At 40.9% G+C, this 19,473-nt stretch overlaps 1 protein-coding gene and 1 pseudogene across 1 annotated transcript in view; one reads left to right on the top strand and one right to left on the bottom strand.

Moving 5' to 3' along the window:
- DERA (deoxyribose-phosphate aldolase) overlaps nt 1-19,473 on the bottom strand; it is a 141,514-nt gene that overhangs the window by 111,706 nt on the left and 10,335 nt on the right. The gene's annotated exons all lie outside the window — the stretch shown is intronic.
- On the top strand, nt 11,493-13,641 carry LOC136327911 (60 kDa heat shock protein, mitochondrial-like; annotated as a pseudogene).

The raw sequence follows: 19,473 nt of genomic DNA, 5'->3' as shown, positions 1-19,473 counted from the left end.
ACAATGAGATACCACCTCACCCCTGTTAGATTAGCTATTATCAACAAGACGGGTAATAGCAAATGTTGGAGAGGCTGCGGAGAAAAGGGAACTCTCATCCACTGTTGGTGGGACTGTAAAGTAGTACAACCATTATGGAGGAAAGTATGGTGGTTCCTCAAAAAACTAAAAATAGAACTACCTTATGACCCAGCAATCCCTCTACTGGGTATATACCCCAAAACCTCAGAAACATTGATACGTAAAGACACATGTAGCCCCATGTTCATTGCAGCACTGTTCACAGTGGCCAAGACATGGAAACAACCAAAAAGCCCTTCAATAGAAGACTGGATAAAGAAGATGTGGCACATATACACTATGGAATACTACTCAGCCATAAGAAATGATGACATCAGATCATTTACAGCAAAATGGTGGGATCTGGATAACATTATACTGAGTGAAATAAGTAAATCAGAAAAAAACAAGAACTACATGATTCCATACATTGGTGGAAGATAAAAACGAGACTAAGAGACATGGACAAGAGTGTGGTGGTTACCAGGGGTGGGGGAAGGGAGGACATGGGAGGGAGGGAGGGAGAGAGTTAGGGGGAGGGGGAGGGGGAGGGGCACAGAGAACTAGATAGAGGGTAGCGGAGGACAATCTGACTTTGGGCGAGAAGTATGCAACATAATTTAATGACAAAATAACCTAGACATGTTTTCTTTGAATATATGTACCCTGATTTATTAATGTCATCCCATTACCATTAATAAAAATTTATTTTAAAAAATAATCAAATATAGACAGGGATATGTGTATAGTTTTCAGTATTAGTTCTAGATAACACTAAATTAACTACTGTTAGTTTAAGTACAATAAAATCAGTGACCTAAAAAGAAGAAAAGCCTAAGTTAAGCAAAAATCAATATGCTTATTGTAAAGAAGAAGGACATTAGAGGAAAGACTGTCCAAAAATAAAAGAAAAGTCACAACAGACCCCAGGAGTCCTTAATCTACAGGAGGACTAATGGGACCAGGGCTCCATACCTGTTAGCCCCCCAGGAGCCCAAGGTAATTTTATAAGTAGGCGGCTACCGAGTAGATGTCCTCATTGACACCAGAGCTTCTCACTCCATTCTCACTGCCCCTCTCGGACCGTCCTCAGGGGAGCAAGTACCCATACAAGGTACTACTGAGAATTCAGTTCTTTGTCCATGGACTTCATGGTGGACTGTCAATTTAGGAGACAATACTGTCACCCATTCCTTTTTGGTCATTCTAGGCTGTCTTTATCCTTTACTTGGAAGAGACTTATTAAAAAAACTGAAGGCTACCATCGCTTTTAGTCTTAGCTCTTAAATCTTATACTAGAAACATCTTTGAAAAATATACACAAGCAAAGTTTAGGGAACAAAACAGATTAAGAAAAATTCTTTCTATGAAATATTTGGTAAAACACATATTATTTATATATACACATGTCTACACTGAGGCTAATGGTCACCTGCCCCTTGTCAGAGGAATATCTATTAAATATAGGTACAAAAGAAGAACAAAAAGTTTCAAATGACTATTTAACAGACTTACAGCATGGATTCCCTTCAGTCTGGGCAGAAACCAACCTGCCTGGGCTTACAAAGCATCAAGCCCCAGTAGTTGTGTTCATCTAACTGCAGGTGCCATCCCCATATGGGTGAAATAATATCCTATGTCAAGAGAAGCTAAAAAAGGAAATAACCCCCCATGTTAAGAGAATATTAAAAGCTGGTATTCTTGTTCCTTGCCAGTCCCAATGGAATACCCCTTTACTATTTGTTCAGAAGCCAGGTACCAGTTCAGGACTTACGGGAAGTAAATAAGCGGGTTGAGACAATACACCCAACTGTGCATAACCCCTACACACTCTTATTAAGCCTGTTGTCACCAAACTTCAAATTTTACAGTCTTAGATGTAAAAGATGCTTTCTTCAGTATTCCCCTGGCCTCTGTAAGTCAACCATCTTTGCCTTCGAGTAGAATGACCCAGACACAGGCATTTCAGGACAACTAACCTGACCAGATTACCACAGGGCTTCAAGAATTCACTGACCCTCTCTGACGAGGCACTACATCAGGACCTGCTCACCCTCTGCCAGGAACATCCGGAATGCACGCTGCTACAGTACGTAGATGATTTGCTTCTAGCTGCGGAAATGGAGGTAAGCTGCCGGACAGCCACTGAGGGACTTTTACAAACACTGCAGACTTTGGGGTACCAAGTGTCAGCTAAGAAGGCACAACTCTCACCTCCAAGGTGACCAATCTAGGCTCCCACATTGAGGCAGGGAAGCTTATTCTCTCCTCCAGTTGTATAGAGGCAATCCTTCGAATCCCAACCCCCACTAGCAAGAGACAAATCCAAAAATTTCTCGGGGCAATTATCTACCGAAAGGCTGTGGATCCCTAAATTTGCAGAGATAGCCAAACCTTTGTACTCCTGCATAGCAGGAACCCAAGAGTTAAATTGGACAGATAAGAAACAAGAAGCTTTTGAAACCCTCAAAAAGGCCCTCACTGAGGCCCCTGCCTTGGCTTTGCAGACATTACAAAGCCTTTCCAGCTCTTTGTTCATGAGAGCAAGGGAACAGCAAAAGGGGTTTGGACCCAAACGCTAGGGCCATGGCGCAGGCTTATTGCTTACCTCTCCAAGCGGCTAGACCCTGTTACATCAGGATGGCCAGAATGTCTCAGAGCTGTAGCGGCCACTGCCATACTAGTGCGAGAGGCAGATATATTGACCATGGGGCAAGAACTGTTCCTGATAGCCCCACATGCAATAGAGACTTTACTTAGAGGAACTCCAGAAAGGTAGGTGTCTAATGCTAGGATCACGCAGTGTCAGGCTCTGCTCATAGATCAGCCTCACATTAAGTTTGTCCAGACACAGGCTATCAACCCAGCAAGCCTGATGCCTGACGAGGATCCAAGCACCCCCTTGCATGACTGCTCTGAAAACACGATGTACCCCCCTATAAAGTTAGTTTCACACCTTATAAAATTATATTTAGGAGACCACCACCATTGCTCCTCAAGCTTAGAGCTGAAATGTTAGTAGAATTAAGAAACCAAGAACTCTTTAAGTCATTACAGGAGCTGTAAAAAACACAGGAGCAAATCCATAAGCAGGTGTGAGAAATTCTCCCTTCACCCAGCTCTGAGCCTGCTCACCCGTTCCAGCCCGGTGACGTCCTCATCAAGGAGTTCATCAAGAAAAGGCTGACTCTGGCCTGGAAGGGACTTCACTACGTCATCCTGACTGCTCCAACTACAGTGAAGGTTGACGACATCCTGGCATAGATTCATCACTCATGGATCAAAAAGGCTGACTCAGGATGGACCGTCACAGCTACCAAGGACCCTATAAAATTATGATTAATCCATGTCTAGTTGTTTTACTTTGCTTTTTGTATATAATTCCCTATAGCAGGGGTCCCCAAACTATGGCCCGCAGGCCACATGCAGCCCCCTGAGGCCATTTATCCGGCCCCCTCCGCACTTCCGGAAGGGGCACCTCTTTCATTGGTGGTCAGTGAGAGGAGCATAGTTCCCATTGAAATATTGGTCAGTTTGTTGATTTAAATTTACTTGTTCTTTATTTTATATATTGTATTTGTTCCCGTTTTGTTTTTTTACTTTAAAATAAGATATGTACAGTGTGCATAGGAATTTGTTCATAGTTTTTTTTATAGTCCGGCCCTCCAACGGTCTGAGGGACAGTGAACTGGCCCCCTGTGTAAAAAGTTTGGGGACCCCTGCACAGTATAGAAGGTTTGTACAAAGGAAAAGAAATGGGTTTAGAGAACAGAATAAGCCTCTATTGTATATTCTAGTATATGTTATGCCTCAAGTTTATTTATATAGAGGAAATGAAAGAAGGCTATTAATGCAACCACCTAGCACACTGTCTCATTAGAAATGAGTCCCAGTTCTTGTCCCCTTACTAGTAGAATTAGGATTAGCAGGAACAGCTACAATTGGGACTAGGGCCTTAGTAAAAAAAGAAATACAAATAGGGCAATTAAGTAGTCTAATCAATAATGATTTAGAAAATTTAGAGCAATCTATCTCCAAGTTAGATATTCAAGTAGATTCCTTAGCTGAAATAGTTTTACAAAATAGAAGAGGCTTAGACTTACTTTTTCTTCAACAAGGTGGCTTAATTGCGGCATTAGGAGAAACTTGTTGTTTCTATGCCAATAATTCTAGTACAATTAAAGAAAGTCTATCTTTAGTTAGGACAAACATAGAAAAGAAAAGAACTTGAACAATCGAAGAATTAGTTCCAGAAAATGTTTAATTGGTCACCACAGCTAACTACCCTATTGTCTGCTGCAATTGATCCTCTTACTTTAATTTTACCTTGTCTGATATTAGGACCATGTTTAATCAATTTTATAACAAGGTTTGTTTGAGAAAGGATAATCTCTATCAAATTAATAGTAATCAGAAGTCCATATATACCTATACAAGAAGATAGCAATGAAAACGCATCAATGATTTGATTAAAATTTCATTAAAACCAGTAGGGAATGAAATGTAGAACAGAAAGGCTCTTAGCATAAGTAACCCTTAGCAGAACTTACTTTCTCTAAAACAAAGAGACTTTTAGCAGAACTTACTTTTTCTATAAAACTCCCTACCCGCAGCGATCATTGGGACTTGTGACAACAATTCCAGTGCCATGCGGACTTTTCCTGGATGTGGACTTTTTCTGGACTCCTGTTCCTTGCGATAGCTCCTAACGGACTCAACTGGGGTTGGGTTGCATTCGCAGGGATTTGGAATGGTGTTGGTACCAACTTGGACTTGGTGAACATGTTAAGGATACTACTCTTTTATGGATTCTTGTTGTATTGGCCAAGAGTTTGCTTAAAGGCTTTAATCACAGTAAAAAAAAAATAATAATAATAAAATACACACACACACACACACACATATGACCAGATAAAGAAGATGTGGCACATTTACACTATGGTGTACTACTCAGCCGTAAGAAATGATGACATCGGATCATCTACAGGAAAATGGTGGGATCTTGACAGCATTATACGGAGTGAAGTGAGTGGATCGGAGAAAGCCAGGAACTGTATGATTTCATGCATTGGTGGGACATAGGAACGAGACTAAGAGACATGGACAGGAGTGTGGTGGTTATGGGGTGGGGAGGGAGAGGGAGAGGGGAAGGGGGAAGAGAGGGGTACGGATAAAATTAGATAGAAGGTGACGGAGGACAATCTGGCTTTGGGTGATGGGTATGCAACATAGTTGAGTGACAAGATAGCCTGGACATGTTTTCTTTGAATATATGTACCCTGATTTGTTGATGTCACCCCATTAAAATTAATAAAAATTTATGTATTTAAAAAAAAAAAACAAAAAACCTCCCTACCTTTGGCCTTGAGGCTAATTTCCCAGGCTGTGGCCTTGGGCTAGCTTTGCAAGGTTGCAGGTGTTCCCAGGATGTTTCTCCCTGAATTAACCCTATAGATAAACATTGTAAGAGAGCTGTTCCACTGCTTTGTTTTACTGCTAGGCATCCCCTCCTCCCCATTTCCCAATCAGTGTGTAATTTTGTCTTTAAAAGCCAGCCCCAAACTGTGTTCGGGGCTGCATGATTTGGATGACTCAGGTCTCCATGTGGTCACTGGCTTTAAAATAATGTTTAATTTGGCTACTTAATTGTGTGGCAAAAACGTCTGCCTCTCGCTGTTCCAATACAACAAGAGCACTCTCAGGTTTGATAATTTACCAGGAGAACTTCCTGAGTCAATGAAAGCTAGAAAGCTGTTACGCAGCTGTTATGCTCACAGCTTTGGTTTATCACAGAAAAAGACTATGGAATAATATCAGCCAAAGGAAGAGCCCTGGAGGCAGAGTCCAGGTGAGTTCCAATCACAGAACTTCCGACTGTCCTCTGTCAGTGGAGTAATGAACAGTGTTAACTGCTGCTGGCAGCAATGTGACAATATGCACAGAGTACTGCCAACCAGGAAAGCTCACCCGAGCCTTTATGTCCAGAGTCCTTAGTGGGTCTTGGTCACAAAGATGGCTAACCCCCAGTACCGGAGCTCAGTTCCCAGCCCCTCCAGAGGTCAAGCTAATACCGTATGACCCAAAGCAGTCTCCAGGAACCACACTGTCAAACTATCTGGTATGGCCCAAAGCCCCCCAAATAAACAAAGATATTCTTACCAGGCAGGACAGTAAAGCAGTTTAGGGATTAACCCCCAGGAACTACGGGTAAAAGCCAGACCTCTCTATAGACAAAGCTAAATGCTTTACTACAGAAATGTCTCATTTTTAAATATAAAAAAACAACAAAGGGTTACCTGATATATAAGGAAAGGATCTAACAAAAGATGCAGAGTGAAAACAACTGGACAGGAAGGGAGGGAGTGGAGGGCAATAAGAGGAAACAAAACATTGTTGAAAGCAGAAGAAAAATTGAGAATAACTGTAAACAATGTCCTCATCCATAAAACAAGAGAAAGCTATTGTGGGTGGGGAAAAAAAGGAGTCCTATGGAAAGTGACCTCACAGGGTAATCTGATCATAAATTCCTAACTGGGCAGGTCCTGGTGGGCAGTCATGCCCCAGCCATATAACTTCTTTAGTAAAACGCTTATCTTTGCCTTAAACAAACCCTGTCCATGTTTCTGTGCATCTACGTTCACACACCTTTGAAACAACCATCCTCAAGAGAGAAGATAAGCAGGAGCATTTGAGATCTTGGTCCCTGGTAATTGTCCTCAATTTGGCTCAAATAAACTCATAAATATTTTTTTAAAAAAGAAAACACAATCTTATTAACTATCCTGTAAGCCAACCCCACCTTGCTTTCTCACACTTCCATGTAATCTTCCTTACTTTCCCTCCTTAATTACAAATGCATAAAAGAAGCTGCAAAACTGTTATTCTCCTGAGCAATTGAGATCTTGCTCCAAGGCATATAATATCCGTATGGCTCATATAAACTGTTATAAAAATTCCCTACAGGTATGGACATTTCTTAGATGGGCACTATTAAGAAACATTCAGAAAACTAAAGAGCTCTTTGAAATTGAAAATATGATTAGCAAAAATGAAAAGTCCAAGAGAAGACTTGGAAGATGAAGTTGAGGGACATCTCCCTACTCCTCCATCCTCCCATGGGGCGGGGGGGGGGGAGGGGGATGAGACAAGAAATGGGTGGAGTGGGGAATAAAATCGAAGGATCAGTCCAAAAAGTACAATGTCCAAGGAACAGGAATTCCAGAAGAAAGTTAAGAAAATGAAAGGAAAAAATTAATCAGAGAAATAATTCAAGAACATTTTCCAGAACTAAAGGAGGTATGGTTCATAACTAAAAGAGCACATCAGGTGGACAGCGCATTTTAAAAAGGGGCCCCACACCAAAGCACCTCACTATGAACTTTCAGAACTCCAAAGGTATTGCGAAAAATTTTAAACTTCCAGAAAGAAAAATAAAGCAGGTCACATTATAAAATGGAGATAAGAAGAGCATCAAATATGTCAAGAGGAACACTGGATGGAAGCCAAATAGAGTGGAAGAAGGCCTTGAAATTCCTAAGGAACTAGAATTTCACAATACTCAGGCAAATCATCAATTAAATAGGACTGAAAAATAAAAGCATTTTTTGACAGTCAAAGCCTTTCTTTTCAGAAAGTCACTGATGGTTGTACTCCATCAAATCAGGAAGACATGGAATCCTGGAAGCAGGGGACCCATAACAGTAGTCTGAAAAGAAACCCTGGATGAGGGCACAGGGAGAGCCCAGGGCACCAGACGTGTGGCAGGCCCACAGGGAAGCTGCGCTCCAGCAGGCGCGGTGACAACACTAGGGGTGATGTCGCTGAGAAAAAATACAGAATGAATAAATTACATCATGTCTCTGAATGTACCAAAACAGCAGTTTCATCTCTACAGCTGTTGTAGGATTGCATTAGTAATAACTACACTGAAAACTAAACAAATGAGATAATTACAGAGAAAATAAAAATGTATTCAAAAAATAAAACATAATCATAGTATACCATATGGCTTATAAATTAATACTTACACAGTCATAATAATAGAAACACTGAAAATGTATTATATCTAACTGAAATGATATGACTATAATGAGAGGATGGAAGAGGGTCTCTGGAAAAGGAGGGAGATTAAGTGTGAGAGACCTAACTCTCTATCTTCTACAGCAGAAAGTCAATTAATAAAATTTAAAACTGAAAAATTAAGAATAACAGTACAAGCATGTTATTTTGAAATATGGAGGTAAACACTAGAAGAAAAGGCTCCCTCTGGGGAGGAGTAACTGCATGGAGAAGAGTGGGACAGGAGTTTGCTGTATGAATTCTTACACATGTATCTTGTTAAAGAGAATACATATATATATATATATATATAGAGAGAGAGAGAGAGAGAGATTATATATATATTTATATATATAACTGCTCACAAAAATGAGGGGATATTTCAAAATGAATATGAAGCATTAGAATATCCCCTCATTTTTGTGAGTAGTATACACACACACACACACATATGATACAATAACAATTAAAATAATTTTTTTTAAAAAAAGGAGAGGAGCATTCTATAATTAATCAGGATAAATACCAGAAGGCTGTATACTGTCCAATAAAAGAAGCTGGGGGTACCCTTTATATCAGGGGTCCCCAAACTTTTTACACAGGGGGCCAGTTCACTGTCCCTCAGACCATTGGAGGGCCGGACTATAAAAAAAAAAACTATGAACAAATCCCTATGCACACTGCACATATCTTATTTTAAAGTAAAAAAAAAACAAAACAGGAACAAATACAATATTTAAAATAAAGAACAAGTAAATTTAAATCAACAAACTGACCAGTATTTCAATGGGAACTATGCTCCTCTCACTGACCACCAGTGAAAGAGGTGCTCCTGGAAGTGCGGCAGAGGCCGGATAAATGGCCTCAGGGGGCCGCATGTGGCCCGCGGGGCCGTAGTTTGGGGACCCCTGCTTTACATTTTTTGTTCTCTTAAAGGCATCTTCTCCAAAGATTAGATAGCAGTGGGAGTTTGAACTCAAGGTTGACACTAAGAAGCCAATGTCACTTCAGTGTTTATAAACTACTTAAAATCTGTGAATTACTTTATCCCTCTCATCATTCTCCCAGGAGATTTGCTTCCAGGCGTACATCCAACATGAAGAATCACTGATTATCACCCACTGATAAATTCAATCCAGCTCTTTCATTTTCACTCTTTCAGAAACTTCATTAGAAAGTGACCATTATACTCCTTAAAGATGCAGCTTATCCTGTCTTATAGTCATCAGGACAGGCATTCAGGACTTCACATATGGACTTACAGTATGACCAAAATCTCAGCATATCCCAAAGCTTTTGATTTGTACAGACAGAAGGAAGTATCTCAGGGGAAAGAAAACAAGAAGTCCTTTACAGTTTCTTTTATATTCTACCTGGCCAATCCTTCACCTTCAGGAAATGGATTCAACTCCATCAGCCTAAATCAAGTGTTGGTTCTTCAGTCTCTATCTATCTATACCTGATATTTTGCCAGGCAGAGTAAGGGTCTCTATGGGTTCTTATATGCTTGTCAAATTTGGAAAACACACACACACACACACAGGCACACACACACTTACATAACAAACAGTATCGCAAATTAATCCTTGATTGATAAAACTTTGAATACTGTCATCTAAAAATTAGTTTTTTCATACTTTTTTTTAATTTTAATTTAATTTTATTTTTTTACAGAGACAGAAAGTCAGAGTGAGTGATAGACAGGGACAGACAGAAATGGAGCGATGAGAAGCCTCAATCATTAGTTTTTCGTTGCGCATTGCGACACCTTCGTTGTTCATTGATTGCTTTCTCATATGTGCTTTGACCGTGGGCCTTCAGCAGACCGAGTAACCCCTTGCTTGAGCCAGAGACCTTGGGTCCAAGCTGGTGAATTTTTGCTCAAACCAGATGAGCCCACGCTCAAGCTGGCGACCTTGGAGTCTCGAACCTGGGTCTTCCACATCCCAGTCCGACACTCTATCCACTGCTCCACCACCTGGTCAGGCAGTTTTTTCATACTTTTTAGTCAAATTAACATCTCAAATAAATTTGCTAATAGACAAAATTTCCCATGTTACAAGACATTTTATTGCCCAAATCTTGATTTTTAATACTACACGTTCTCGTGAAGATACACCAAAAGACTTACTAAACCAAATTTGGATTTCTAAATACATAGTCTTTCAATTTAATGTATTCTGGGAAAATTTCTGAGCAGAGTTTCCCAGGCCCCTAAATGTGCCTAGTGTTCAGAAAGAATAATTAGACCTTTGAGAAATTCATCAAGAAGATGGAAAACTTTGGTGCCCTGCTCAGTAAAGATCCAGCTCTCAGCCCTTTGAGAAGATTGATCAATTATTCTAGGGGCCAAGAGCTTCAGAGAAAACCTATTTAAGTCTTTCCTCTTGAAGAGAGACTTGATGACAGACTTTCCTAAATTAAAATCTGAAAATGTCCAAAAATGCCCTGTTATTTATTGATTTCACATAAGTCAATAGAAAATATTATTCAGAAAGCTGCTGCCCAGGCTGGATGCTGAGCTGTTCATACAAGTTAGAGTCTGCACAGACACTTGAATGAGAAAATGGACCTGTACACCATTAATCCTGTCAAAATACCATTAACATAATTTAAATGCTACAGAACAAACTAAAAAATAATAGTAACTATTTTGGACAAATTTGAATAAGGATGTTAATGGAACGTAATGGTTATAGAGAACATGTACTTCCTTCTCTGGAAACCTATTCCCCCATCACCACTACCCGGAAGTCAATGTCTTTCTGCTCTCACCACATACTATCCCACTTCAACCTCACTTCCGGAAAAATCTGTCCTCAGTCATTTGTACTATACCCATGGACTTAAGGCAACATACAACCTCTCCCAGGAACATTTCCTTTTATGTTTTACATCTAAGGTAAGATACAGGAAATTATGAATGACATATTTTATGAAGACTGTTAACTTATTTCCTAAAGTTTGTGAGTTCATATTTTTTATATAAATAAATTTTTATTAATTTTAACGGGGTAACATCAGTAAATCAGGGTACATATATTCAAAGAAAACATGTCCAGGTTATATTGTCATTCAATTATGTTGCATACCCATCACCCAAAGTCAAATTGTCCTCCTTCACCTTCTATCTGGCTTTCTTTGTGCCCTTCCCCCTGCCCCTCCCCTTCTCCCTCCTTCCCCCCCCCCCCATTACCACCACACTCTTATCCATGTCTCTTGGTCTCGTTTGTGAGTTATTATTCCTGACACTTAATCTTTTGGGATAATATTTTGTAAATGACCTACTGAGACTCATTATAATGGTATGATTAAATTTGTATATTTAAATTTTGAAACCAATTACTACTATTACCAAAAATATTGCACCCTCACTTGCTGCCGATGGCCTTCCTTGCTGCTCGCACGCCTAGCCGCTGCCCCGCAGAAATGCTTCGATTACACAGAATCCTTCGCCAGATTAGGCCAGTGTCCAGGGCACGGGCTCGTCACCTTGCTCGGGCTTATGCCACAGATGTAAAATTTGGTGCAGATGCCTGAGCCTTAATGCTTCAAGGTGTAGACTTGTTAGCTGATGCTGTGGCCATTACTATGGGGCCAGAGGGAAGAACGGTGATTATTGAACAGAGCTGGGGAAGTCCCAGAGTAACAAAAGATGGTGTGACTGTGGCAAAGTCTATTGACTTAAAAGATAAATATAAAAATACTGGCGCTAAACTTGTGCAAGATGTTGCCAATAACACAAACGAAGAGGCTGGGTATGGTACCACCACTGCTATGTACTGGCATGCTCTGTTGTTAAGGAGGGCTTCGAAAAGATCAGTAAAAGTGCTAATCCAGTGGAAATCAGAAGAAGTGTGATATTAGCTGTTGATGCTGTAATATCTGAACTTAAGAAACAGTAGAAACCTGTGACAACCCCTGAAGAAATAGCTCAGGTTGCCATAATTTCTGGAAATGGAGACAAAGAAATTGGCAACATTATTTCTGATGCGATGAAAAAGGTTGGAAGAAAGGGCATCATTACAGTAAAGGATGGAAAAACACTGAATGATGAATTAGAAATTATTGAGGGGGCCCTGGCCGGTTGGCTCAGTGGTAGAGCACTGGCCTGACGTGCAGAAGTCCCGGGTTCGATTCCCAGCCAGGGCACACAGGAGAGGTGCCCATCTGCTTCTCCACCCCTCCCCCTCTCCTTCCTCTCTGTCTCTCTCTTCCCCTCCCGCAGCCGAAGCTCCATTGGAGCAAAGATGGCCCGGGCACTGGGGATGGCTCCTTGGCCTCTGCCCCAGGCACTAGAGTGGCTCTGGTCACGACAGAGCAATGCCCCGGATGGGCAGAACATCGCCCCCTGGTGGGCATGCCAGGTGGATCCCGGTCGGGCGCATGCGGGAGTCTGTCTGACTGCCTCCCCGTTTCCAGCTTCAGAAAAATACAAAAAAAAAAAAAAAAAAAATTATTGAGGGCATAAAGTTTGATCAAGGTTATATTTCTCCATACTTTATTAATACTGCAAAAGGTCAAAAATGTGAATTCCAAGATGCTTATGTTCTACTGAGTGAAAAGAAAATTTCTAATGTTCAGTCCATTGTACCTGCTCTTGAAATTGCCAATGCTCACCGTAAGACCTTGGCCATAATTGCTGAAGATGCTGATGAAGAAGCTCTAAGTATGCTTGTTTTGAATAGGCTAAAAGTTGGTCTTCAAGTTGTAGCAGTCAAAGCTCCAGGTCTTGGTGACAATAGAAAGAACCAGCTTAAAGACATGGCTATTGCTACTGGTGGTGCAGTGTTTGGAGAAGAAGGATTGAAGATGTCCAGTCTCATGACTTAGAAAAAGTTGGAGAAGTCATTGTGACCAAAGATGATGCCATGCTCCTGAAAGGAAAAGGTGACAAGGCTCAAACTGAAAAACATATTCAAGGAATCATCAAGCAGTTAGATATCACAACTAGTGAATATGAAAAGGAAAAACTAAATGAGCATCTGGCAAAACTCTCAGATGGAGTAGCTGTGCTGAAGGTTGGTGGGGCAAGCGATGTTGAAGTCAATGAAAAGAAAGACAGAGTTACAGATGCCCTCAGTGTTACAAGAGTGGCTGTTGAGGAAGGCATTGTTCTGGGAGGGGTTGTGCCCTGTTTCGGTGCATTCCAGTCTTGGATTCATTAACTCCAACTAATGAAGATCAAAAAATTGGTATAGAAATTATTTAAAAAGCACTCAAAATTCCTGCAATGACTATTGCTAAGAATGCAGGTGTTGAGGGATCGTTGATAGTTGAGAAAATTATGCAGAGTTCCTCAGAAGTTGGCTATGATGCTATGCTTGGAGATTTTGTGAATATGGTAGAAAAAGGAATCATTGATCCAACTAAGGTTGTAAGAACTGCTTTATTGGATGCTGCTGGAGTGGCCTCGCTGTTAACAGCAGAATGTGTAGTCACAGAAATCCCTAAGGAAGAGAAAGAGACTGCAATGGCGGGATGGGTGGAATGCGAGGTGGGATGGGAGGAGGCATGTTTTAGCCCCAGAATAGTGCTTTATTATTATTGATGAGAACTGTAAGAGGAAGCTCGAGGCAGTGCTCCTCACCTATAACTTCAGAGAAGTCAGTGAAGGAAATGACTGAAGAAAAGGCTGGCTGATGTAAGAAAATCACTAATAACCATTAGTTACTGGTTTCCGTTGATAACATACAATGGTTTACTGCTGTCATTGTACAGGCCTACAGATAATTTATTTTGTAGTTTTGAATAAAAATACACTTGTACATTCCTGATAACTAAGTGCAAGAGCCATGTACCAATATACTGCTTTCAACTTAAATCACTGAGGCATTTTTACTACTATTCTGTTAAAATCAGGATTTTAGTGCTTGCCATCACCCGATGAGAAGTTACGCAGCCTTTCTGTGGAGAGTAAGAATAATTGTGTACAAAGTAGAGAAATATTCAATTATGTGACCTTTATATAATAAAAATTTGTTTCCAGTTAAAAAAAATATTGCTAGTTCTCAAGTAATGGTGTCTGAGCATATGACTGTGATTGCTTACCTAAAATAGTCATAGAATGGCATCAATAAGACTTATCTAATGAACACTCACTCTAGAGTCTTATTATTTATCAATTTTCAGAAATGTTGATTACAAAGATAAGTTAGAAAAATTAAATGGGTAACCATTCCAACATATATGTTCATTTGCAGAAAACTTTACATAACCAAATTCTCAATCTTGGGCAAGAGATCCTCCTTTGAAATCTAAGTGAACTAAGTTTTGAATGAAAAGTAAAAATTTTAAAAAAGGAAAATTTATTGTGTAGCTATTATATATGTTATACAAGTTTCATGTTACCTTACTACCCTTTGATTTGTAGAAAATGTCAAATGCTTTCCAGATCCCTCCTTACCACAATCTCATGCTCTCCAGTATTGCCTTTATCTGTGTTTAAATATGTATTCTAAACACACAGAGAACGAGCCTGGAATGTAGGTGTAGCTCTTAAACAGCAGGCATCCAACATGTGCTAAAATACCCTGAATGTAAACAGACAGGGCTTGAGTTGATATTGTCTCCCAAAACAAACCCCCCCACCCCCACCCCACCCCCACCCCCCGCCACATTATGGAGCACAGTGACTGGCAACACCATCTGGGACTATCTCTTCAAAACGGAACTCAAGTGGAAATCACCACCTGCTGGTTGCTGATTCAAAACATTGCTTCTCACAGCACCTAACTTACGGCAATTTCTCCTTAGGAAGTTCTTCTGTGGCACAGGTTTTGACAAGGTGACTGATTTTCCCTGTGCTTTCAGATGTTCCATGACAAGTCATCAAAAATGTGAAAGCATCACCACCCTACTTGAAAAAGAAGTCTGTCCAGTAACATCTCTAGGCCATGCTGGTCTGGAAGTGCTCCCCCTCGTGGAGGAACAGGAACACAGGCTTCCCACTGTCCATTCAGGGGAGCCAGGTGAACCCAAAGCAGTCATGGAAGCCACATGATTGAGTCAGCTCTCTAAAGGAGCTGAGTCTTGTCCAATTTTCAGACAAGACTACTGTCTGCAGGGAAGGATTTCACAGCTACAGATCTAGAAGGCTGAGAGACTTATTTAAGGTCCACTATCCAAAACACAGAGTGGAGAATAATCAAAATGGCAAGATTTTGGCATAGCAAGAAGGCTCCCTACAACCCAACACTGCCTGTGGTTTAAATATTTCAAATTGTACAATTAAAGTGTCATTCATTGGTACTTATTAAAGACACTTTCCCCAGGAAAAGGTAATTCTTTCCACCATCAACTTCTCACATGTTGGTGGGAAGTAGATTTCTGTTCTTCTAGACAGTTTTAGAACAAGGGTGAAAAGCAGCCTCAAAGTAGAGACTTATCTAATCCTCACTGGCGGGGACAGCGTGCAGCAAGGGGGTAGTACACTCTGGGGCAAAATGTGGCATCTCTGACATCAGCTGACTCTCAGTTATTCAAGGGTTAACAATCCAAATAGGTTGATCTGGGCTGCTGGCCTTTTCCTGTTCTTGTCATTGCCTGCCCATGGCATGTCTACCATATAGTCCAAAATGCAAATATATAAATAGTTGAGTACTAAAGTAATCATTTGTTCTTGTTTAAAAATCCTTATAAGTGGCCCTGGCCAGTTGGCTCAGTGGTTAGAGCATCAGCCTGGCATATGAACATCCCAGGTTCAAGTCTCAGTCAGGGCACATAAGAGAAGCGACCATCTGTTTCTCCCCCTGTAAGGCTTGTAGCCATCGCCATGGCCATGCAGGTTCGCACTGAATTCAGGCAGACGGTAAAGGAACTGTGGAGCCATAAAATGGTGGGTCATTCTATTTATTAAAGTCTCATAATGGCAGAGGAGCAAACAGGCAGGGAAGACCACTTCCCTTTCTCTCAGGGCTCCCAAGCCCTTCAGCTCTCTCTTGCGCATTCTTGGTCTCTCTCTCTCTCTCTCTCTCTCTCTGCACTCCAACAGAACAGGCTGGGGGGAAAAACACTCCTCTCGCAAACAATTGTCCCTACCTTCGGAGGCAGGCAGTCTGCAATTTGGAATCTGCTACCTTGAGGGCAAGCACCACAGTCTTTCACAGACTACACACACTTGGTGCTGCCCTGCGCCAATGCAACAATTAGGCAAAATATAAGCAAGCAAACCTGTTACAAACTTATTTTCCCAATATCCCCTTATCAACTCTCCCCCTTCTCTCCCTCATCCCCTCCCACAGTGGCTGGATTGGTTTGAGTGCTGGCCCGGGCGTTGAGGATGGCTCAGTTGGTCCAAGCACGTCAGCCTCAGGAGCTAAAAATAGCTCGGTTGATTCGAGCATTGACCTCAGATGGGGGTTACTGTGTGGATCCCAGTCAGGGTGCATATAGGAATCTATCTCACTATCTCCCCTCCTCTCCCTTAAAATGGAATGGAATGGAAGGAAACGGGACAGAACAGAACAGAATAGAAAAGAATAGAATCTGTGTAAGAGAAACAGTGAGCAAGAAATTTAAAATTATTAATAAAAACAACACTTGGAGATTATCTTTAGATTTCTTATGTATCTTCACTTTAGGTTTCCAATTAAGAAGATTAAATGAGCAATTGGTCATATATGGACTCTGAGGTCATATGAATAATAAAAAATATGAGTGCATATAGAGGCAATGTAATCTTCAGATTAAGAGCAATCTCTAGAGTCATGCAGACCAACAGTGAGTCCCAATTTACCACTCACTTGCTAGAAGTATGAACATGGGCAAGATGCCTCATTTCCCAAATTTCAGCATCCTCATTTGTAAAATCAAACCTATTGAGACAACACAGAGCTGTCAGGAGTAAGGAACAGGTATGTACTTAGCATAATGTGTTGCATATTGTAAAAACCAATAAGTATTAACTTTTATTATTTGTTTCACCATCTTCATGATGGCAAGAGGATCTCCCTTTTAAAACCTTTTAAGTAAATTACTTTTAATTGTTAGCATGACAATGATCAAGCAGTTGTGTAACCATATAATGTTTATCTAGAGATATACTTCAAAGTACTAGGGATAAACTCATGTGGTGTCATTTTGTATTTACTTTAAAATACAACAGCAAAAGAGGAGGGCTGGCAACGCAAGCCTGGCAAAATTGGTGTCTGTTGGATCTGGGGGACAGGCACATGCATTCTTTACAGCAATCTCTCCACTTCTATGAATATTTTAAAACCTTCACATTTAAAGGTTAAAAATAATCAGCTGGTCTGTCAATATACATTCACTGAGTCTAGGAGAACATATGACTGGTGCCATGAGGCAAGAATTAACCATTGTTTAAAAAAAAAATCAGGCCCTGGCCGGTTGACTCAGTGGTAGAGCGTCGGCCTGGCGTGCAGAAGTCCTGGGTTCGATTCCCAGCCAGAGCACACAGGAGAAGCACCCATCTGCTTCTCCACCCCTCCCCCTCTCCTTCCTCTCTGTCTCTCTCTTCCCCTCCCGCAGCGAGGCTCCATTGGAGCAAAGATGGCACGGGCGCTGGGGATGGCTCCTTGGCCTCTGCCCCAGGCGCTAGAGTGGCTCTGGTCGCAACAGAGCGACGCCCCGGAGGGGCAGAGCATCGCCCTCTGGTGGGCAGAGCATCGCCCCCTGGTGGGTGTGCCGGGTGGATCCCGGTCGGGCGCATGCAGGAGTCTGACTGTCTCTCCCCGTTTCCAGCTTCAGAAAAATACAAAAAAAAAAAAAATCAGGTATACATCATCTTTACCTTTCTGCCATGTTCCCAGGAACCAAAGAGTAAGTAAGGAAAAGGACTTTGATCTGTAAAGAGAGATTTCAGAGTCCACAGATGGCTTTATGCACCTGACTCATAAGAAGAGCCCAGCCATCCAGCCATCTGAACCTTTTTCAACCTGGGTTCCTCATCTGAACCAGAGAATTAAAAAAAAAAAAAAAAAGAATGACTGTTTCTTCATTCCTCACAATGGAAAACTAGAACCCTTCCCTTCCATAAAGAGACAAATTGCTTCATTGTTTATAATAAATGCCCTTGGGCAGGAAGGCTAAATTTTCTTGTAAACCCCAACTATGGAAGACTGCTAGAAACTCCACTTAAAACCTGCTGGTTCTTAGTTCACTCAAAATTCTAGTAATCTTGGTTCTCTTGTTTCTAGCCATATGCATACTAGAAACATCAAACCAGAAGGTGAGAAATTCTACAGGAGAGAGATGCAGACTGGTCACAGGAAAGGAACCAAAAACTGTATTAAAAACACATTCAGTGAACAAACAAGCAGAGCGGCACGGCCACTTGATTAGAGCAAAGAGGCTCTAAAAGCTTTCAGGAGTCCATTTATACCCTTTATCGTAAGTTAATAATTACAGAGTACTTACAATATTGAGCACTTAACAAGGAATTACATGCTTGTGACAATGATCCTCCAAGTCACCAAAAACAATTATATTCTACCCAGTGCATGCTATCTGAGACAGGGACTAAACCTTCAGATTTCTATTTCTCCATAGGACAATACTGAGCAATTTTTATTTCCTTCTCTATATTTATGCTTTCTAAAGATTTTCTATAGTGACTATGCATTACCTTTTTAATTAGGCAAATACCATTTTCAAAGATAATTAAATTTAGGAAGATTCATCTCAGCCTACGTTTTAGCCTTTTTCATTCATATTTAAGAGTGAAACCTCCACATTAATTCATTCTCCACATTTCACAGTTAGGTATGAGTCTTATGTCCTCGGTGTTAAGGACCATGTGATCAAAATGGTGAGAAGAAAACTTAAGAGAAAATAATCAAAATCATTAAGTGTTAAAAGACAGTAAACAAGAGGAATAAGACGTGAATTTAAGTTTGATCTCCAACGCTAAAGATCATTTCCCACAGGCAAAGAGAACAATGTCAATAGGTATTCCGTTCTGAACAGGAGGAACCTTTGCAAGAAACAAAGACCAAGTTGCCTGCCAGGAGGGTGAGGTGGTAACAGCAATGAGACCAAATGGCCCAGGATCCTCTAAGACAGGGAGAGAGAAGTGTCTGGGGTTGACACTGCAGGAAGTAACACGCCATTCTAAGTTCCTAGAAATGGCAACAATTCTTCTTTATTCATTCATTTAACAAACACCGATGAAAACAATTACTTACATCATGAAAAGTACAGTTCTACATGACATGAGGGAGACAGAGACCTAACAATTATTATTAGCACCACTGCCTGTTGTCCAGACTCTACATGCTAATCATCGCTATGGCCCACAACCTCTGTTATGTAATTACTAGTGTAATATTACAACCAGTCACAGTGTTCTTCTACAGACTGAGATTGTGATAGTTTTCTTCCTGGTGCCAACCT

The sequence above is a fragment of the Saccopteryx bilineata genome, chromosome 1 (genome assembly GCF_036850765.1).
Source record: "Saccopteryx bilineata isolate mSacBil1 chromosome 1, mSacBil1_pri_phased_curated, whole genome shotgun sequence".
NCBI lineage: Eukaryota > Metazoa > Chordata > Mammalia > Chiroptera > Emballonuridae > Saccopteryx > Saccopteryx bilineata.
This window is presented reverse-complemented; position numbering and strand designations above follow the sequence as displayed.